The 23,898-nt window shown below is 37.6% G+C and overlaps 1 long non-coding RNA gene across 1 annotated transcript; it reads right to left on the bottom strand.

Moving 5' to 3' along the window:
- Nucleotides 1–6,142: 6,142 nt before the first annotated feature.
- Nucleotides 6,143–22,373, bottom strand: LOC145502930 (uncharacterized). The gene is made up of 6 exons (XR_014051405.1): nucleotides 21,874–22,373; nucleotides 20,537–20,667; nucleotides 18,580–18,671; nucleotides 17,602–17,680; nucleotides 12,668–12,731; nucleotides 6,143–7,352 (listed from the first exon to the last, which is right to left on the bottom strand). It is a non-coding gene; the product is annotated as an uncharacterized LOC145502930 (long non-coding RNA).
- Nucleotides 22,374–23,898: the final 1,525 nt, after the last annotated feature.

The raw sequence follows: 23,898 nt of genomic DNA on the forward strand, positions 1-23,898 counted from the left end.
AAAGGACTTGACAGAAGTTGAGAAATGGGCTAGTGAAAACAAAATGTTTATAAATACCAAGAAAACCAAAGCGTTGTTGGCTACGGGAAAGCGTCTGCGCAGACGTATAACCCATGACGCAGGAAAATTTCAAGCTAGGATGCAAAATGCAGAAATTGAACAAGTTGGTAGCCATAAACTTCTTGGAGTGATAATCGACGAGAACCTAACTTACGAAGCACATGTTGACGAACTATGTAACAAACTTTCAAAACGAATTGGTCTTCTACGCCATATAAGCTGCTACTTGAAAAAGAATCAAAAATTGATCTACTATAACGCGGTAATCAAACCACTCTTCATGTATGCAAGCACAGTATGGACATCGTGTAACAAAGAGGCACTCGAGAGAGTTCTCCGTATGCAAAAACGGGCTGCGCGTATTATTCTTGCAGCACAACGTACTAGTCGAACTGTCACTTTATTTAATAAGCTAAACTGGATCCCCTTTTACAAAGAAGCTTATATAAATCGATGTGCACTGGCCTACAAAAGGATAAACAGAACTTTACCTGAATACATGAACACATCTTTAAGGAAAAACTCTGACGTCCATTCGAGAAGTACTAGAAATTGTAATTTAAATTTATTATGCCCCTCTCACAGAAACGCCTCTGAGGGAGGACGCACTTTCGCCGTCAGAACTATTAAAGATTGGAACAGTTTACCCCGGTCTTTAAAAACAGAGAAGTCCGTTAAATCGTTTAAGGCTAAATTATGTAATACTATTCTTAACTCTCAGAAAACTAATGGAATTTTTTAACTCTTATTATTCGTAGTATGTTTGAAATTGTAAGTCCAGTTTATTATTTGTAACCATTTTTAATAGTAACTTAATTAAGTATTTTATTGTAAATAATATCGTATTTTAGCATTTTATTGTAAATAATATATTTTTAGCATTCTAATTATTTTAAGCTGAGGGCCCCAAGTTTATCAGTAACTTAAGTTACTGTCACGGGTCACCCTCATTAAATAAAGTCTTTCACTTCACTTCACTTCACTTCACTTCTGGGATTCTAGCAAATCGACGTCAGTTTTTGTTGCGTGTCTTTCGCATGACAATAAACATTCTCGTGAAAAGTTACAATTGTTTGAAACGGTTTAGAAGATGTTCCTTTTTAAGGTCATGGCTAATTGATTTAAATCTACAATAGCCATGCTTTTCAGATACATCACAAAATATAGTAGTCTTTTAAATTCTCTTTTTCACATCTCTCTTGAAGACAGCAAAGGCTATGGGGTTCACAGCTGAGTTCAAAACTAAGGGGGACTTCATTACATGGTTGGTGATCTTTCAAAATCAGCACAGCGGAAAAATACCCCGTTACACAGAAGAAACAAGCTTATAATAATGACCATTATTAGAATCGGCGACTGTTCGTGAGTTTTTAACAAAACCTCGTGATTAAAACCTAACTGTTTGGCCAAGATGCGGGCAGATTAGGCCTGGTTGTAGACAATGCATAACATGATAAATGAATAAAGATGGTTAGTTTTTAAGCTCGGTAATGAAACGTGAAAAGTAAACTAATCAACCTGACACGAGCGTGGAACAAAGAAAATATCTGAGTCTAAAAAGCAAATAAGAGGCACTTTTAAACTATGCCAGAGTGATGAAAAACGCACAACGAGAGATACTGGAAATAACCAGGATAAAGAAATAATTTGAATGACACGGTGGTGCTTCATAAAAAGCAAATAGTAGAATGGTTTCGCGACGGCCATGTATCGATCCAGTACTATACTAGACTGCTCAAGTTTCTCATGGATGCGTACACGAAGAGCCACCTTATGTAGTTTATCCCGTCAGATAACAGAGTCGCCTCCGCTTGTCATCTCGCAGAAGAAAAGTAAACCATCTGGTCGCAACAAATTGAAAGTGTCCTTTTCTCATTTGACGTCTAGCTGATTCGAAGTTTTATTATTGTGTAACAGATTTTTAGAAATGACATCAGCTGAGCAATGCAGTTCAAAGTCGATCTTCTTTTTTCCAGTCATGTTTGAAACAGCAAATTCGAATTAATAGCAGAACTTTTCTTCTCAATAGTTGGTTAATTAAAAGTGGCAAAAAAATACTGAGGCTTAAAACCTGAGTTACCCCATAAATATTTTCATTAACATTTTCAGTGACACGATGCGTTTGACACTTTGCATTTTTGGGCTGTTAATAAACTAACTCATAATAACGATCAGCGCAACCGTGAGTCCAAGTTGGATACCCGGGATTGGATACCAGATGATAAGTAACAAACGAGGGTCGTGGTTTGTCATGTTATACTTGAAAAATGACGTGTTGTGTTTCAGTATTTCACGTGAGCTCCATATGAACAAAGAAAATGCAAAACTTTTTCAGAGAAAAGCGTGCAAAGGGTGTTTTCATTAAAATTCGTGGCGTATTTGTTAGCTGATTGGTCTAATCTTATTTTGCATATTCATAATGACTGTTGCTGACCCGAGGTACTTGTTTGTCATTTTGAGATGCTTGCCGTCGGAGTAAGATGTAAAATGTTCCCTTCTACACTAGGAGCAAATTTTTACTTTGAAGAAGAAATGGCGACCACGTTTGGGGAAAGACAGTCGGTTGACACCCATTTTTGTCCATGGTAAGAATCAATTTCTTTGCATTCTTCATTTCAACCAAAAATACCGGCTCCAAGTCCTAACACGTGCGCTTGCCGATCTCGGTCTACGTTTCGTGTCGAACTTCAGAACAACCTGATGACTTTAGTAACGGAGTAAAAGTTTTACTTTACTGGTTCAGGAACCTTACAAGACGCTGAACTTCGTAGCGGTTATTTTTATGAGAGTCTGGCTTTCTTTTCGAAAGTGGCGTTTCTTTGTCACTTTGTCTTGTACTTGTCAACGCACACCCGTGTCTAACAATTCACTGCGTATTCTTCTATTCCTCGTTTACTCTTCCAGTTTCCACACTTGGGTGTTTTCCTTACCCAATTTTTATCTGTTCAATTTTCAGGACTGGAGGAGATCAAAAGGATTCAAGCAGGGAGGATGAAGACAAAGTTAAGAATATCATTTTAGAATTTAAAAAATGGAAATCTTTCCGATAAGAAATGGCAGTCTTGCAATTACAAAGTTATATTCCAGATCAAAACTTCGTAGTCTAAAATCATTTTGATTGTTTAACGTTTAATCCTTCTCTGGGCTTAAATATTTGCATTCATTGACATCGGGCGCGCGAAAAAAATATTCAATTCGGTAGTGAATGTAAATTAATTAATTCTGCCATTTTTGTCGAAATGGTTTCAACCGCTTTAAAGTTATCATCTGTTACATATTTTCAAATTGTGGAGAGTTTTATTTCTTGGATCGAGCGATCACCAGTTTGGTTAAATTAAATTTTATCGGTTAGTATTTGCATAATTTACTACATTTATCTTGACAGATTCGTTTATAATTTTTTTTTCCTTCCAAATTCCAAATTGTATTATAATCGCTCAACTCTCCTGAGTTTGAAACCCTGTTTCTAGGCGATAACCTTTGTAGAGTATTTTAAGGTGGTGCTGCATGTTGAAATCAAACCGTGATAGCTACTGTGATCATGTCAATCATAACAAATGCTGTTGTGATATAAATTCACAAACGATTCAATTTTGAATTTTAATTTGTCGTGTTCTCCAAAACCTCATTAAGCACTGAAGTTTCACGTAACACTAGTTTCAATATATGATGCGAATTGTCAATATCACATGACTGTTCAATAAAAATTGTTTCATTATAGATGCTTATCTTACTCTGTTTAGACCATCAAACGCTTTAAGTTATCGAAGAACTATTTTTACTTCTCAAATCTTAGCATTTTCAGACGCGAAATAAAAAGTCTCTTGATCTATTCTCCGCTTTGCAATAAAATTCACGTGAAAAGTTTTAGATTTTACTTTTTTCTCCCAAAAAAAGTCACAGAGCTTGTAAAAAAGAAACATAATGCTATTAATTTATGATGTGAATTGTACATGCTGAAAGAACGATGTTCTTGCTCAACATTTATTAATGAACGAATTCGTTTGAAAATGCTGTAGCTTGAAGCTCATTAAAAATGCACAGTACAAATATCAAATAGGTTATATCATTTCTTTCTGCGTCAGTTAAAATTTTGAAACACTTCAACCTATTCCAGGAATCGTTAACAATTAGTTTGCAACTTCATCCAAGTTAATTTCTGAATATTTAACACATTTGTTGACATGATCACAACATATTATCGAACGCTTCTTCCCCTTTTTTTGCCCGTGTTTATTTTGTTTCATTTTTCGGTTTTGTGCACTTGTAGTAAAATGCGTGATTTCTTTTGACGTTTGTCGTGTATTGACATGCAGAGCCACCTTGAATTAATAATTTTAGAAGAGGATATTGAGTTTCTGGATTGATCTTTGTATCTGAAAAGTACTAAATTTATCGGCAGATATTGTTTTACACATAACGGACAACGGTAGCATAAAATTGTTTTGCTTTTTTTTTTTCAGAAGGGCACTAAGTGTATAAATATCAACCAGAAACTCAATATATCCTCTTGATTAACTTCCAGCGAGGCTGTAATGAATTATGACTGGTATCAAGCAACTCTTCTCATTATCGCTTATCGAAAAATGTAGGTCTAATTGTCTGATTTTCCAAAATTTTTGGCTGTCATTTGTACTATCAGATCTATTACTTTTTTGAAATGTAGCTTCAATCTTCGGATTATTCTAAAGCTATCACTTGGACTGCTAAACATGTTTACTGAAAATTTTCACAATTTGATCTGATGCTTTTCAAAAATGCAGCTCCAATTGTTTGATTTAGAAGCATTTTTAATGAAAGTATTCACCATTTTATCTTTGATTTTCAAAACTTGGAACCAATTGTATGATTCTTTGAAAAGATAATTGCTATCGTTTGTATTCACTATGACATTTATCATCCTAAACGTAGCTCCAATTGCGTGATTGTTCTAAAATTTTATCGCTATCGCTTGCTACGAACAAAAGTTTTCAAAACACTTGCTGTTAGCACTATTGCTCTGATTCATCTAAAATGTTATTGCTTTCGTTCGCAAATGACAAATTCTTAGTTCAAGTATTTAACAGAAGCCATAGGATATATTCTGATACACTTGAAGCTTGATGACCAGACATTAACCTTTAACACCTCGCTGGAAGTAATTTCTAGAAGATAACAAAGCAAGCCATAAACAGTTTTTTAAATTTGCTTATAATTTGTCGGGTATTGTTTTTTTTTTCTTTTTCATCTCGACTAAAAGTGACGGAAGTTCTAAATTTATCCAAATACTAGGATTTGAACGACGTTTTCGCTTTTTTTTTATTTCGGAGGAGCAATCAGATTCATGGCTTACTTCCACTATCTTCTTGAAATACATTGCATGATGATATCAAGTTAAATAGTTTAGCTGTGGATGAGGGGCAACAAGAAACGTATTTACAGAAATGAGAAGAGCAAGTTAAAATTTGTTCAATTGCAACGTTTCTGTAAACCTTTGAGAAGGTGGCGACATTTTGGAATCGCTATAGTTAAGAGAGTTTACATAGCTGGGGCTCAAGTTACCCGGCTATGTAAACTTTCTTAAATATTTCGATTTAGAAATGTTCTCACCCTCTCGATGTTTTGCAGAAACGTTGCACAAATTTTAACTTGCTTTTCTCATTTCTGTAAATATATTTATTTTGCTCGTCATTTTACGGCTGACTAGATAACACGATATCATCATGGAATATATACCATCTTGAACACAAACAAATATTCCCTGGATTCAAAATCTTTCTTTTTTTGAATAACTGGAATGATTGGAATCAAACTTTTTTCCTTTAGTCTGTGTTCACGATGGTATACGTTGAATTTTTTTGGAGGGAAATAATTCAAGGGGGTACCCCCTTAAAATTTTTGTCAAAAAAGTTGCCAGGGGAAACGCTGTGCAAATTTTTTCCAATTTTCCCGCCAAAAGTCTTAGTATATATAGAGCGCATATTTTTGATGGCACCTTTGTAATCAATTTAATTAAATTACACTTAACTAATTAACAATACATTGTAAGTAAAAAATTAAAGATGAATAAAGCAATTGAAATGAAACACTTGTTGTGAATACTTTATTTCCTTAATAATAAAGATTACAAAATAACTGGACACCTGAATAAAAGATTGCATTTATTGATTAATAAGTTCAGTAATATTTACAACTTTTGAAAAAAAAAAAATGGCGCATGCGTATTTTAGGCGCCGTAATATTTCTAAGTCTTTTGGCGGGAAAATTAAAAATATTTACAGAGATGTTAAGAAAAAATTTTTTTTTAAAAAGTTGGCGCATGCGTATTATTGGCGCCCGTATTTTTTCTAAGTTTTTTGGCGGGAAAATTAAAAATTTTGACAAGGGTTACCCTTAGAGTAAATTTAGGCAGTCGAGACAATTGTATAGATAATATTTAATAAACAAGAGAAACTGATTTTGTACAAAGCTAACTCGACGAAATACGCTTGAAATAACTCGACAAAAACTTAGCAGCAATAATTTTCCTAAATTCTGGTTCTTAAAAACTTTTTAAAATAGCTTTTGGTTGAGACAATTTGAATAAATAAGACAATCTATTCTGAAATTGGTCTGTAAAAAAAATTAGAAACAAAATTGTGATTCTAAACACGAAAGCTAACTATAAGAATTTTCTTCTCGAGGAAAATCAAAGAATTACGAAGATCACGATACGAGAGCTCGGTGAATTATATGAAAGAAACGAACGCGACTATTGAATAGCACTACACTAACGACCGTTGAGAATATATTAATAAAGTTTTGCACGGGAATTATGTTGCCGTATTTTAAATGCTAACTCAGAAAATAAAGAAAACAAAGTTTTGTTTGGTACTCTGCTGCCTTGCTGTTTATCTAAACAAGCCAAATTAACAGTTAAATCTCCTATTACAATGCCGTGTATTGCAATTCTCGCACAAAGCCTTCATACTAACATATTCTCATCGGCCGATAGTGTAACGCAACACCACTGATGCTCAAGAGTCACGTAGGCGTCAGTCACACAATCCAAAATGATTAAAACTGGATAAAATCTGTACAGGAAAGCTAACTGTAAATCATATTCGAGCCAGTTCATTTTTTATAGGTAGCTTAGTCCGCGAAAAAAAAATTCCTATCTTACACGTCCTATTTTTTTCGGCTACGAGAAAATCTCTCAATCTGTCTTACTTTTGTCCTTTATGAATAATGTTGTGTCTTTAGTATCATGTCATGTCATGTCATGTCTTGCCTTTCCCTTTATCTTCCCTCAGTCGTCTGGTCACTGGGAAATCCTGAAAAAAAAAGAAAGAAAAATGAAATGTTTGACATATAAACTGCAGCTTTATATACTGAAGTTTGTATATTGTATTCGCCCTTTCTTTGCGACTACGTAAAGCTTTCTTCATCCAAGCCCATGTACATTGGCAACAGAATTCCCGCATAGATCGTTGTCACTATCACGCAATAAAAAAATAAACCGAAAATCGTCCAGTGGAAAAAGCTAAGAAATCGTGATGTTATAGAAGATAACTAAATAAGACACTTTTCCAAGTTTTAGGCCTGTGTGTTTCCCCAAACTTCAGATATTTGTCGAAATGTTTCGCAGAAATTTACAGAGCCCAGTAATAAAACGCCATGTTGGTGTACATCCGTGGTACACCAATATGGCGGCCGGAAAATAGTGTAACTATCTGGAACTTACTTTCTGGCTATCTAGGCGACTGATTATCAGTACTGAACAAACAAGCATTTACATAAACACTTTTCCTAATGCTCCAACTTCCAAAAAGGCTCAAAACCATGAGATAAGTATATATTTTTCAACAAACTCGATCGTAGCCTTGTGTCATGCATCTCCATAACACTAAAATTCAAAATAATCTCGTTTCCAAACGAAGCACTCTATTAAGCTGTTAAAGTGTAAAGAGATATATACATGTATATACCCGCCTCTTTTGTCTGATGAGGATAAAAACTTTGTGGACTCTTTAACAAGGACGTTGAGATCAGCACGTTATTTTCTCAGTTAGAATTTGGAATCATCTATCCCTTGTCAGTGAGGACTTGACATCAAAACATTATTTTCTATGTTAAAATTTGGAATCATCAGTCAGTTGTTAGTAAGGATGTTGACGTCAAAACACTATTTTTTCAGTTAAAATTTGGAATCATCTATCAGTTGCCACTAAGGACGGTGAGATCACATGATTTTGTCAGTTAAAATCTGGAATCATCTGCCAGTTGTCAGTAAGGACATTGAGATCAAAATCGTTATTTTCTCAGTTAAAACTTGGAATCATCTATCCGTTGTCAGTGCTTAAGGGTGTTGAGATCAAAACATGATTTTGTCAAATTAAGCCAGTTGTCAGTAAGGACTTTGATATCAAAACACTATTTTCTAAGTTAAAATTTGGAATCATCTATCAGTTGTCAGTACGTATGTTGAGATTAAAACACTATTTTCTCAGTTAAAATTTGGAATCATCAGTCAGTTGACAGTAAGAACGTTGAGATCAAAACATTGTTTCTCAGTTAAAATTTGGAATCATAAGTCAGTTGTTAGTAAGGATGTTGAGATCAAAACATGATTTTCTCAGTTCAAATTTGGAACCATAAGTCAGTTGTTAGTAGGGACGATGAGATCAAAACATAATTTTCTCAGTTAAAATTTGGAATCATCAGTCAGTTGTCAATGAGGATGCTGAGATCAAAATTAAAGTCAGTTGTCAGTAAGCACATCGAGATCAAAACATGATTCTATCAGTTAAAATTAGTAAGAATGTTGAGATCAAAACATGATTTTCTCAGTTGAAATTTGGAATCATCGGACAGTTGTCAGTAAGGATGTTGACACCAGAACATAATTTTCTCAATTAAAGTCAGTTCTCAGTAAGGACGATGAGATCAAAACATGATTTTTTAAAATAAAATTTTGAATTAACAGTCACTTGACAGTAAGGATGTTGAGATCAGCACGTTATTTTCTCAGTTAGAATTTGGAATCATCTATCCCTTGTCAGTGAGGACTTGACATCAAAACATTATTTTCTATGTTAAAATTTGGAATCATCAGTCAGTTGTTAGTAAGGATGTTGACGTCAAAACACTATTTTTTCAGTTAAAATTTGGAATCATCTATCAGTTGCCACTAAGGACGGTGAGATCACATGATTTTGTCAGTTAAAATCTGGAATCATCTGCCAGTTGTCAGTAAGGACATTGAGATCAAAATCGTTATTTTCTCAGTTAAAACTTGGAATCATCTATCCGTTGTCAGTGCTTAAGGGTGTTGAGATCAAAACATGATTTTGTCAAATTAAGCCAGTTGTCAGTAAGGACTTTGATATCAAAACACTATTTTCTAAGTTAAAATTTGGAATCATCTATCAGTTGTCAGTACGTATGTTGAGATTAAAACACTATTTTCTCAGTTAAAATTTGGAATCATCAGTCAGTTGACAGTAAGAACGTTGAGATCAAAACATTGTTTCTCAGTTAAAATTTGGAATCATAAGTCAGTTGTTAGTAAGGATGTTGAGATCAAAACATGATTTTCTCAGTTCAAATTTGGAACCATAAGTCAGTTGTTAGTAGGGACGATGAGATCAAAACATAATTTTCTCAGTTAAAATTTGGAATCATCAGTCAGTTGTCAATGAGGATGCTGAGATCAAAATTAAAGTCAGTTGTCAGTAAGCACATCGAGATCAAAACATGATTCTATCAGTTAAAATTAGTAAGAATGTTGAGATCAAAACATGATTTTCTCAGTTGAAATTTGGAATCATCGGACAGTTGTCAGTAAGGATGTTGACACCAGAACATAATTTTCCCAATTAAAGTCAGTTCTCAGTAAGGACGATGAGATCAAAACATGATTTTTTAAAATAAAATTTTGAATTAACAGTCACTTGACAGTAAGGATGTTGAGATCAAAACATTATTTTTTCATTTGGAATTTGGAATCACCTATCCGCTGTCAGTGAGGACTTGAGCTCAAAACATTATTTTCTAAGTTAAAATTTGGAATCATCAGTCAGTTGTCATTAAGGACGATGAGATCAAAAGATGATTTTCTCAGTTAAAATTTGGAATCATTTATCCGTTGTCAGTAATAACATTGAGATCAAAACATTATTTTCTAAGATAAAATTTGGAATCATCAGTCAGCTGTCAGTAAGGATATTGAGATCAAATTAACACATTGACATCAGTCTTTTGTGCGTCTTTCCTGTTATTTATGATAAATTGCGTCAACATTGTCAAAGTGGCTGCGGAACCACAAGCTGCAGGCGAGTGGTTCCGCAGTAAACTTTGACAATGCTATGACCAAATTTATCATCAATAAGAGGACAGACGCATAAAAAGCTGACATCAATTTGTTTTGTTACAATAACAAGACCCCAAAATGATCAAATGCCGGAAATAAATGAGGGGAAAGATGCCGTAAACTTGTCGTAAACAAAGATAAGTGAATTTTATTCAAAATGATGCGAACATTGTCCATAGCAATTCTCGCTTTTTGATTGGCTACTTTAAAAAGTTCATAAAATCTCATTGGTTAAAACGTTGACAGTTTGACAGCTAAAAATTGAACTTGAAAGCTTGCATAAATTAAAATTTTATCCGTCTGTACTCTTATTGACGATAAAAATGAGCCAATCCGCGCGAGAAATTAGACAGTTATTGTAAAAACACTATTTGCTCAGTTAAAATCCGGAATAATCAGTCAGTTGTAATTAAGGATGTTCGCACTAATTGCTTCTGCGCATCCTTACTGCACACGCAAATTCACACGCCACGTCATGAATGAGGGCGCCCGCTAAGTACTAAAATGAACATTGATAGGGCAGATGGCCACTGCTATAGCTTTCCCTGGATTATACGATCTTGGACGTTCAGTGACCCCCACTTTTCTTTTCAGAAACAGATTTTATTTACAATTATCTCCACATTGTTCAAAAATGAACAAAAAATCAATGTGGGAAGTTACACCCGCTTTCAGTGTTATGTGCATAGGCGACGTCTTTCGACCATCTCTCGACATTCCATCTTTCGACATGCTATGTAAACGGCAGAAAGACCGTTTACCTGTGAAACTGGCAATTTTTCTGGTTATTAGCGGAACAAATGACAAGTATATGATAATTACTGACCTCAAATGAATGAAGGAGACTGTGGACTCCCGATTTACGGGATAATTCAAACGATTTTAGTGTAGTCGATCGGCTCTTAATGGTGACTTCCGGTAGAATTGGGCCGCTACCGCTCAGTTTAATATTCGAAAGATGTAAACAATTTGTCTCTCACGGAATGACTTCTTGATCTCCTAACCTGAGTTTGATGTGAAATGAATCCATCTTTCATGACTAACAGTTGAGTTTGACCATAAAGAAGTCCGTTGTGCTTACATTTTTGACGTAGGCCAGGTTACATAGCATGTCGAAAGATAGTTGCGTGAAACTATGGTCGCTAAATGAGAACTTGTTCTTTAAGGAGCCTTGCCAGTTGACTAAAATCATTTAATAGGTCCACTTAAACAATATTTGGCAGAGAACATTTCTCTTCAAAGATCTGATTGGAATATTTTTGGGCTTACAGACACCGTGGCCTTATTCGCTAACAAAGCCCGATTTTTTCAGATTTACGGTGTTCTTCCCGGCATGTTCTCTCCAAAACGAAGTCGGTGACTCAAAATTTTTTTTTTACATTTCTGACATAACTAACTAATCATCTTACAGTGGTAAAAGTCTCAGAAAAAAATCAATGTTGGAAAATTTTCACATGAACGTCCTTAAGGACGATCAGATCACAACATGATTTTCTCAGTTAAAATTTGGAATCACCAGTCAGTTGTCAGTAATGATGTTAAGATCAAAACATTATTTTGTCAGTTAAAATTTGGAATCATCTATCCGTTGTCAGTACTTAAGGATGTTGAGATCAAAACAAGATTTGCTCGGTTAAAATTTGGAACTATCAGTCGGCTGTCAGTAAGGATATTGAGATCAAAACGCTATTTTCTCAGTTAAAATTTGGAATCATCTGTCAGTTGTCAGTACTTAAAGATGTTGAGATCAAACCATGATTTTCTCAGTTAAAATTTGGAATCATCTATCAGTTGTCAGAAAGGACGTTGAGACCAAAACATCATTTTCTCAATTGAAATTTGGAATATCTGTCAGTTGTCAGTAAGGAGGTTGACTGTGATCAAAACATGATTTTCTCAGTTAAAATTTGGAATCATCATGGTCAACATTCAAGACCATCGGGAGAAACTAAACATTTTTTTTATAAATTGACTAGATCCACACATTTTAAATTACTTGAAGTGAGGCAAAGAAGCCTTACGTTCAGTTGACAAATCCTTGTGAAAAAACCCATTGGTTAAAGAACTTTCAACTATTTCTTGTCTAATGAAGAAAAAGCATGGATGTTCTCAATAATATTATTAGTCTTGACACCAACGAGTGTCATTTAACCAAATTCTGAAGCCTTAATTCCATTCTACATGTATAATGGTAAACTGCACCTGTTCCTCAAAGTGATTATTTAAAATTATAGTGATACACTAGTCCACTACAGATAAAGAAAAACTTTGACTGACCTGCCATGCCTGACATATTTCCCTTCCTCCACTGATCTTTTGATTTTTTGGTGTTTTTGTTTTCCTTGATAAGAGATACAAACATATTGTTGAGTTACTTGTGATTTCGTATTGTTGGTGTACTTCAGCATTGTAGATCTAACTGATGGTATTACAACTAATAAGTGTAGGTACACTTGCAAACACCATTGCAGATACATGTTGTTGTATCAAGTCAGGATGGACGAGATTCAATGATATTCAAGGCAGTAAACACAACTATTTATTCCAGCGAGCGAGTTCTACATGGATTCCGATGCGCATGTGCGCATGTATAAAACCGCATGTAAACTATGACATCCCTCTCCTTCTAAAAGGAGCTATGAAGTCGCAGAAAGAAACTAAATAATAAGGAAACAAAAATGTTATGGATCATGAAGATCACATACAACAAGTGACCTTGAACGAAATCAAAGCAACATAAGTTTTTTTAGTTCAGTCAATAAGTCCAATCTGTCAGGGGGCTTGACAAGTCTGGAGGATCTGCAGAGTGGAGCTTCTGGAGTTGGATATCTCAGCTGTTGTGTACTAGCGGGTGCATCGGAGGCCATTGTGGTCTGTTCACAGTTGTTACGTGAGATGCTGGGCATGGTGCTGCAGACTTCATTCAGGGGTGTTAGTAGTTCATCACTGAGGATGTTGTTTTGGATATAAATGTTCTCTCCTGTTGGTCGAAAATGACTGCAGTTTCACCTTAGGGTACTGCCATTTGCCATGGTGACCATGTACGAGTGAGGGCCTGCATGCTACACTTGATAATACCAGGTTCCCACTTCTGGTCATGTGGTTTAAGTACACACACTGGGTCATCAGGGCGTATGGCAGGAAGGGCCTTGGAGGACTTGTCGTATTGTGATTTGTGCTGATCTTGTCGTGCTCGGAGCTTGGTGTTTACCTCTCCATCTGCAGATAATGACAGGCCAAGTTTGCATATGGAAGGGAGGTTGGCTTGGTATACTCTGGAGTTCAGGAGCTCTGCTGGTGATGCGATGCTGTGGTCAAGTGGGGTGCTGCAGAGGCATAACATGGCCAGATGAGGATATGCACCGGGTTCTTTGCATTTCTGGAGGAGGTTCTTCACAGTCTGTACGGTTCTCTCAATAACATTGGCTTGCAGATAGTTTGGACTAGTTGTCGCGTGGATGAGACCATAAGTGCTGCAAAACTCTTGGAATAATGCAGAAGTAAACTGGGTGTCGTTGCCAGTGACAAGTTTATTTGGGATCCCATGCTCTTCAAATATGGATTTCAGATGTGCTATTGTTGTGTCTGACCGAATGTCGTTCAATTTTCGCACAAGCAGGAACTTGCTGTAATAGTCCAATAACAGCAAATAGGGTGAATTGTCCCAAAAGAATATGTCACATCCAAGTGTGTGCCAGGGTTTCTGTGGGATGTCATGAGGCATGAGGGGCTCCTTTAAGTCCATGTTTTGATTATGCTGACATGGAGCGCAGGATTTGATCATCTCCTCTATGTCGCAGTTTATGTTGACCCAGAACACCGAAACCTTGGCACGGAGCTTGCATTTTTCTGCTCCTTGGTGTGCATAGTGTAGTTGCTGCAATACATCTGCCTGTAGGCTCTTCGGAATGAGAATGTGTGTACCCTTCAGGATTACTCCATCTACAACTGTTAATTCGTCCCGATAATTTCAGAATGCATGAAGGTGTACTGGGCAATCTGATCTTGTGTCAGGCCGTCCTTGGGTGATGATTGAACGAAGTGAGAGAAGGTTTTCATCCTTGGCTGTTTCCTCCTTAATCTGTGCAATCCTTGTTGGGCTTGCATTCAAGTGGAGGTGCAGTTCATGGACAGACACATCCAGCCTTCCAATTGTGTCACCAGGACAGGGCCTGATCCTGGACAATACATAAGCCAGTGGGATGTTCCTTCCTTGTACATACTTGATTTCAGCATCGTATTTCTGAACCCTGGGCATCATCCTTGCAATGCATGGAGGAGCAGTAGCGAGGAGTTTCTTGGAAATTGCCTCTAACGGTTTGTGGTCTGTCTCAACAGTGACACCTCTTTCATATACATAGTAGTGGAACTTCTCAAGACCATGTACTACGGCTAGCATTTCTCTCTTGATGTTTGAATAGCATGATTCTGTCTCTGTCAAGAGCTTGCTTCTATATTCAATGGGACCCCTGTCTTGGAGCAAGGTTGTACCAAGGCAACGTGAGGATGCATCAACTCAGATAATCACTGGCTTTGTGCTGTCAAAGTATTGTAATTAATTGGCTGATGTGATGGCTTTCTTAATCTCGTCTACAGCTTGCTGGTGCTGGGGCTGCCACTGGAACTTGCTGTATCTCTTGGTGAGATCCCAAAGGGTGGCTGATTGTGATGCTAGGTTGAGCAGATAATGGCTGACAAACTGTGTCATGCCAAGAAAGATTTGTAAGTCAGCAAGACTCGTGGAGGGGTCCATGCTGCTGATAGCTTTCACCTTCTGTGAGTCTGGTCTGAGGCCGCTTGAGCTGATGTGACTAAAGAATGGTATTTCTGTCCATCTTATCTTGCATTTGTCTACACTGAAACGGAGACCGGTATCACGAGCACGTTCCATGACTGCTTTCAGGTTTGCATCGTGGTCAGCAAGATCACAAACACAGATGACGATGTTATGAGTGATGCCGGTTACACCAGGGAGATCTCCAAAGGTTTCATCAACTTTCTTCTGAAAGCTCTCCTGGGTCCATGTCAGACTGAAGGGAACCCGTAGGAGTCTATATCTGCCATGAGGTGAGTTGAAGGTTGTGTACAAGGAGATGGCGTGATCAAGTTGAATGCTCCAATATCCACTTTGGGCATCAACGATGCTGAAGTATTTGGCTCCATTCAACTTTGGGAGTACATCATCTAATGTTGGGGTGCAGTGATGTGGGTGCTTGATGGCACGATTGAGATCTTCTGGGTCTAAGCACAGCCGAAGTGTACCATTGGCCTTGGTTACACAAACTAATGAGTTCACCCAGTCGGTGGGCCCATCTACCTTGGCTATTATGACTTGCTCAACAAGTGCATCAAGTTCTCTCTTAAGAGGCTCAAGTACTGCTTCAGGTACACGCCGTGGTGGGTGGATGACTGTTGGAACCGTGGGGTCTAGGGTGATGTGAAACTCCCCTTGGAAGCACCCAATTCCCTGAAAGCAATCCTGATATTGGCAAAGAAGCTCTGACTTTGCATCTGCATTGCCTTGTGATTTGGCATACAGCTGTAGACACTGTTTCAGTCTGTGTGGTGGAGATACCATAGTTGAGGGTGATGAGCTTCATATCACAACAGGTCGGGAGACCCAGAATTGTTGGACCTACAGTGTTCACTACATGGAACGCATACAATTTGGAGTGGCTATGGTGTGACAGGGTGAGCTCACAGATGCCATACTGTGGTATGGTGTGACCCCTGAAGGTAGTCATCGTTGTATTTGAAGGAGTTAGTCCAAGCGGTGCACCTTCTGGGCTGTAGCTTGACTGTGGACATAGGTGATTGTATACGTCTACGGATATGACATTCCCCTCTGCTCCAGTATCAATTTTGCATAGTAGGGGTGCTGTGACTTGACCAGAGTTTACTTGTAGCTGTAGTAAAGCTTGTGTATCGTTCTCAGAGATACTGTTTACGTATAAGGAGTGGAAGTACAGTTGTGGGGTGTCTAGCATGTGTGGTGTGTTAGTGTTCTCTGACAGTGGAATTTCAGCACTTTGCTCAGCTGTGTAAATAGCATGAATGTTCTCCCTTTTCTTTTGCCACCGGTCTTTGGATTGCTCGTGGCCTTGTGACTTTATTCCTGGGTGAGAGTGGCATACAGCCTTCAAGTGTTTGTATTTTGCCACAGGCTTCACACTTAGTTCCATAAGCTGGGCACAAAGATCTTGGAGTTAGGTCATGAAGACTTCCACAGTTTCCACACCTTTCATCTTTAGCTTGGTTTTGCTGTATTGAAGGCTGTCTTGTGTGTGGACCCTGCCTCAGGGCATTGACTGCTGTAGTATGAATGCCTCTGATATCCTTTAACTGGTTACTTGTAGCCTCTTGGTTTCTTGCAATATTTGTTGCTTTGTCAAGTGTCAAGGTATCATCATGTTCAAGAAATTTTGACTGCACAAGTGGATTATTTCATCCAAAGATTAAGGCATCAGTGATGTGTTGTCAGGGTTCGTGTACTTACATTCTTTTACTGCAATACCGACTTTCTTGAGGAAGGAGGCGGCTGTTTCGCTTGGCTCTTGCTTATGCAAAGTTTGTAATGGGCAAGTCTGAAATTACTTCTTGGCGCCACATAGTTTTCAAAGTTTGCCCAGTATGTGTTGAGTTCCTTCTTTTCATGGGCTGTTGGCGTCCATGTGGAAGGTAGTTCTCGGCTTTCGTCGCCTCACCAAATCAACAAAAAACTTATCTGTTCTTCCTCGCTCTTTCCCTTCAACGGGCCGGAGAAGTACAGCTGCCAGAGATCTTTGAATTTTCTGAGAGCTTGCCGTGTGTCCGATGACAACCCGTGCATACAGAGAATTGGTGATCTGGCTAGCTCCGCCATGGTTTCATTTTATTGAGGTTGATCAAGAATGTGGATATGCACCGGCTTGGTGCTCAAAATTCTCTTTGAAAATCAGAGGATCCCACTTCTGACACCATGTTGTAGTATCGAGTCAGGATGGACAAGATTTAACGAGATTCAAGGCAATAAACACAACAACTTTTTAGTACAGCAAGGGAGTTCTACACAAGGATTCTGATGCACATGCGTGCATCTATAAAACCGCATGCAAACTATGACACTTACTATTGGCATACTTTAGCATTGTAAATCTAACTGATGGAATTACAACTACTAAGTGTAGGTACACTTGCGAACACCATTGCAGATACCATAAATATAAACTGACCTGATCTAGCTGTATCTGTCTCCTCCATTCATCTTAGTTGTCCAGTATGCTGTTGTTTGCTTCTTGTTTGCCTGATTATCTAAATTAGCAACCTCTAAATTAGTTACATGAACTTTATCTAAATTAGTTATCTGGTGTTTCTTGAGAGGGAACCTAAGCTTGCAAGCCCCGTGGTTTTTATTAGGTTCCCTCATCATTTTTTTTAGTACTATCCTTTAATGATTATATAAATTGTAGTTTTGTGTCTTAATTGTAATTAATCTTTAATATTTAATTTTTGTTCACAATTTATTAACCATTGTATTTGAATTCTATTTTTGTTTGTGTGGCAAATCAAAAAAGAAAAATAAAACAAATAAATCATAAATGAAAAAATTCAATGAAAAGCCTATCAATATCTGTTTACTTTTGAGTAAACATTATTACATGCAACATTGTCACTAGCAAATTAAAAATGCTATGTTTACTTAGTAAAAGTGATCATTTGAACAGCAGTTTTATTACATTTTTCCAGCAACCCATAGTGTATTGCCTTCTCCAGGTAAATAACCTCATCGTTCAACACATCAAGGTTATCTACAGGCAGTGTTCTTTTGAGTGAGGTTTTATTAGTTAAAAACTGAATGTAATTAGTGAAGTCAATGTTCCAAGCTTTTGCAGATTGACAACATCATTGACTTGACTTGACTAAATACAGCAGTTTACCACCCCATGTGAAAGAACACTATATTATGCAAAATGCTACTGAAGAACAACCTTCAATGCTTACATCAAGATAAGTTAACACTTTTAATACAGGAGTCCTGGGATCTTTCCACTAAGACAACAGTATCATGTTCAATAGTGGTGTCATCCCCTTTGTCAATTCTCAACAGAAAGAATCCCAACTAGTACTATGTATACTGATGCTACTGCAGTGCTTGTAACTACTATTAATAATGTAGAGTTGCCAATGCCCATATATACACACAAAATTACCTTTTAATAGCTTTCTCTGACTTCCATCATTCCTCTTTCAGTACTCCAGACGGCCTGCCACTTTATGTCAATGTGCTTTGTATAACGTTTACCTGAAAAGTAATACAGACATCAAGTGACATACATGTACTCTCTATTTTTTCAAGTAGGATATCCAGCATTAGGTGCACAATGTTCAAACAGTCAACCAATTAATCAATCACTCAAGTAAATTTACAACAAACCAATGGAAAGTTTAAATTCAAATAACTGGTAGCCCATTATTCAGATTATTGTTGGGGGGGGAAGGGAACAAATTCCGAAAAAGAAAGACAAAAATGGTTGAGGAGGGGAAAATGTCAAACAGGCATGAAAAAAAAAATCCCTGCATGGCTTGAAGGAGGGCCACTAATAGTATGCAGTTAAAATAAACTATGAGTAGTCCCTCATTCACCTAAGTCTCTTGTGCGTGATGCAAAAGAAAACCCCAAGGAAAAAATGGCCGCGTGAAATCCTGGCACAAGAAGCGCAAGAGAGGAGGGACCACCAACAAAGCCAGAGAGTTTGAAATGTGTGTTATTCTCGTTATGCAAAAGAATGATTGGCTTATGCCAAAAAGAAGGACATCACCAATCAAGATACAAATGACGTTTTGCAGGAATGTTTACCTTGCTTTCCAAAACTGGAGCAAACAGAAGCACTGGAATTGTGTCTCGTGGGCCATGAAGTTGTGGCGATTCTGCCAACAGGCTTTGGAAAGAATTTAATTTATCAAGTGTTTTGTTTAGCAAAGCTATCCGTTTCAAACCCGAATACAAATGTGTTAGTGATTTGGCCGCTTAACATTGAAGAGCAAGTCAGTGAATTGACTGACAGAGCAGGGAGTGAAAGAGAGTGATGCAGAATGCATGATAGGGTTGACCTCTCTGCCTTTGCTGGTACTCCCTCACTGTGATTCTGCCAACAGGCTTTGGAAAGAATTTAATTTTTATCAGTTGTTTTGTTTGGCCAAGCTTTCTGTTTCAAACCTGAATGCAGGTATGTTAGTGATATGGCCACTTAACATTGAAGAGCAAGTCAGTTAATTGACTGACAGAGCAGGGAGTGAAAGAGAATGACACAGAATGCATGATAGGATTGATTTCTCTGCCTTTGTCAATACTCCCTCCTTTCACATGCTTCTCATGGCTTCTCACCCCCAGGATTTTGCCTAATACCATTCTTTTCTCACAGTTTCCTTTTGCGTCACCCACAACAAACTAGGTGAAAGAGTGATTACTCATGGTCTAGTTACAACTCATGAACCCCTTCCATCAATGATCTACGGTGAAGGCCAATCCGAAATTGTACATGTACTTTTCACCCTTTACCCCCTAGGACAAATGGCAGTGTTTCCCAAATCAGCAAATAAAGACTCTCTGCCTGTGTACAAATATATACCATTTGAAAGCTGCTGATCAGCTTACTTAAGAACTGACATCAGCAGTTATGAAAGAGGTAGTCATTTTGACAGAAATTGTTCTAAAACGTGAAACTGAAAAGCTTCCAACATGGATCAATTCTCAAATATCATAGGTATGCCCCTGAACTATAGCTTATTTAGCAGGTCTTAGTGCATAGCTTGATGTGAAACAAGTCTTACATTCCATGTGCATCTTAAAAAGAAATTGGAAAACAATGGAGGTGGTCAACCATACCTTGGATAAGAGGGGGTCACAATTTTATACCTTCAATTAGCAGATCTTTACAAGGCAATTTTCGTGGCAAAATTTCATAGAAATCTCTCAAATATTCACAAAGTTGTGACATTGTCTGCCAAATGGCACTCTTAGAGAGTAAAGGGTTAAACCAAGGGCTCTTTGCTCGGGCTACATCCACAAGCAATTTCCGGTAACTTTCTGATAACAATAAGAACTGAATTGAGTAATAACAATAATATTTCCAGGGCTAAGACAGAAAATCTAAAAGTAAAACTCACCGTCAGAGTGGATGCGTAACCACTGCATACTCCACATTATCAGCTTCTGTTTCATCTTTACAAATTTGACTTGTGATAAATGCAGCTTAGAAGCTTGGTAACTCCTGGGGAGGGGTGCTTGCTTATATCAGCTATATAAGAGAAGATAAAGATAAGATAACTTTATTTATACATGGTTTTTCCACCAGTCAAAAAAGTTACAGGACTATCTACCTATCTGCCTAACTACAATAAAAAAAATGCTTTTCATGGAGGCCGTGTCTAAAAAGTTACTTAAAATTAAGATATTACTTTTAACTGTGGCAATTTAATTTAGATTTGAAATCAGTCAGTGAAGATGCCTGTTTTAGGTCTATAGGTAAGTTGTGCCACAACTGAGGTCCGCTGTACGAAAACCGTCTCTTAAGATAATCAGTTCAAGCTTGAGGAAGAACTAGTTTGTTTTCGGTATTCCTTAAACGATATGCAGTTACGTTGTCATACAGGTATGCACAGCCCCAAATGCTATGGTTTTTTAGCTATTTTGCCCAGAAATAGGGTAACGATATTGGCCTTTGGTCTCAAATATGGTATGGTGTTTGCATTCTAGTCTTGCATTGGCTATGCGTTTTTAGAAGGAGCTACTCTTTCATCAAAAAAGCCCTTCACAATTTGACTTAAACAGTGGTCTGAAATAGGGAACTAATTACCACACTGTATGACGCAGGTCTGAAACAGGGTATTGATTTAAGGGTCAGGTCTTAAATAAGGTACTGACTTTTTTTTCATGTCATAAATAGCGTAGGGAAAATTGCCGATTTTAGTTTTAAAAAGGGTAAGGCTTTTGGGAAGCAGGCCGCACACCACCACCCAATTGTTGTGGGAGTACCCCCCCCCCCCCGGCATGCTTGCACTAAACATGTGAAGAATATGCTTAATGTGGCTTTTCATGAAACACTAGTGCAAGAAGAAAAGTTGATCGCCATCAAATTAAGTTGAGGGTGGCAAAGGGTGGGGGGAGGGTATCAATCACGCATCACACTGAATTTTTCTATTAAGTGACGCCTGACTGAGAATTTTTTCACAAATCATGCGCCACGTAAAAAGAAGTAAGTGCATCGCCAATTTTATTTTCTTGACCCTAAATCACGCATCACGCTGCTAATTTTGGGGCGATCACGCGTCACGCAAATACCCTTTGCCACCCTCTAAGTTGACAATTGTGAAATCATAGACATTATGACCTGAAACCATCTAAGATTTTAATTTCCTTCACGAGGTATCGATTTATCTTGGCTAAATAAACGTCACAAAGCATGCAAAACGTTTTCATTGTACATGTACATAACATGGCTTACCGAGGATGCCGTGAGACAACATCTTGATGTCGCTTGCTGTTTCTGGCTCTTGAATTGAGCGAATTTCCCTCTAGTGTTTGTTCCACCAGCAAAGGTTTGTGTCTTGCACAAGTTTGGGAACATTTCTTGCAATATAGACTAAGCATTAGGCAAAGTTTGAAAGAAAAAGCCGCACTTCCAAGCACCTCGTGGGAAGAAGGAGCGAAAAATTATTCGCAATGCAAATTGGAGTTGAGTCCCAGGGCCGCCTGTCTTTGTTAGCCCGCGGGGCCTTGGCGCGAAGGAAAGGAGGCCCTGGAGAAGCTCTGGAGACAAATGATTCAACGCGGGCACTGATTTCATTCTCAAAAATATCTACATGTTGATCTCTAACTGGCTAAACCTTTGCATTAGTGCTTCTACGTTTTAACAATGGGAGCATCTATATGATTTATTATGGAGGAATTTACCAAAACTTTCTCCTCGTAAGCCATTTTTTACTTGCGTTTTTATTTTGTTAATGTCCGAGCCCTCGGTTCACGCAATTCGCTTACGTTTAAATTAAATATGACAACAAATAACAGGTTCAAAACATTGAAGTGACGGGTTTCAGTCACGCAGAAAATCTAAAGACGACAATGAGTGGATTAAAAAACCTCTAAAGCGCATTTTCTTCGAATAAGCGAACAGGCATAACTGACAAAAATTAATTGTCAGGTCTATGGTCAAAATCTTACCGTATAGATACCATGGACCAGATCAGGGCATCAAGCTAGATCGAATTGCATTCATAATGCCGCGACCGGAGGTGTAACGCTTGCATTGTGTTGTGTTTTAAAAAGTTTTGAGCAACATTGACGTGTTCAACCTCAAGAAAGTCACGCAAAACAATGTTGAGCGAAAATTCGACGAATTTTACAAGGTACATGAGGAGAAGCTTTTAGGGCCTCACAAGGAATTCTTCTTTTCCTTTCACTTACAAAGATACACTTGTAAACATTTCGTCTTACAAACTGTCTGGAGAAGAACTTGACAATTTGAAATTTCAGGTCTTACGTTTTCCATAAAACCACCGCATCTAAACAAAAGTCACGTTTTCACTACATTGGAACTTCTTCACCAAGATCTTAAGAGACATCTCGACTGGGACAAGAGCAAATCCAATGAAGTAGGAAGTGAAATCCAGCATTTGGCAACCACTTATGTCAACTCCGTTCAAGCCTTCACTAAGTGACTTAAAGAAACTTAAAATATTGAAAAAACTCAAAAAGAACAAAAACATCATTATCCTAACACCTGATAAAGGTAATGGTGTTGTATAGTGCTCGATGAAATAGTCAATTAGCAATTAGTCAGTGGCTGATCCAGACCTTCGGCTAAAGGGGGTGGGGCTGCTTTTTTTGCATCCCTTGCCGGCTTTCTTCCTTGTTCTATTTTTTTTTTTTGTGTGTGTGTGTGTTGTTGTTCTTTTTTTTACCCAAATTAAAGGGAGGTGGGCCAGGTCCCCCGGGCCCCTTCCCTATATCTGCCACTGTTAGTGATTTGTTGAATGACCTAACTCTAAATTTAAGAAATTGCAATCTGATTGAACATGATTACCTAGGGAAAGTCAATTACAACGGTATTTGCGTAAGCTAAAGAAAAATGGTCTGGTACATACCGGGATATTTATCCCACCGGTTCTCAACCAACTAGGTTATATGGTTTACCTAAATTACATTAAGTCAAAGATTGAAGATCAACTGTTCCTCCTTTTAGACCTATTGTCTCCTCCATAGGCACTTATAACTAAAACTTAGTAAAGTATCTTTTTTGTTTACTTAAGCCCCACATCTCGTCAGAGTTTTCTTACTGCAGATACTTTCTCTTTTGTTAGGGAAATTCAAGATGTAAGTTTCAGTGAAATATTTTTGGTCTCAGATGATCTTACTAATCTTTTTCCAAATATTCCTTTAACTGAAATCAGTCACTGATTTACTGTCAATGCTATTTTTCAAAAAGGAAGGTAACGTTGGGTCAGGCCTCAAACTCAACAAATTTCAACTT

Source organism: Orbicella franksi, chromosome 11 (genome assembly GCF_964199315.1).
Source record: "Orbicella franksi chromosome 11, jaOrbFran1.1, whole genome shotgun sequence".
Lineage (NCBI taxonomy): Eukaryota > Metazoa > Cnidaria > Anthozoa > Scleractinia > Merulinidae > Orbicella > Orbicella franksi.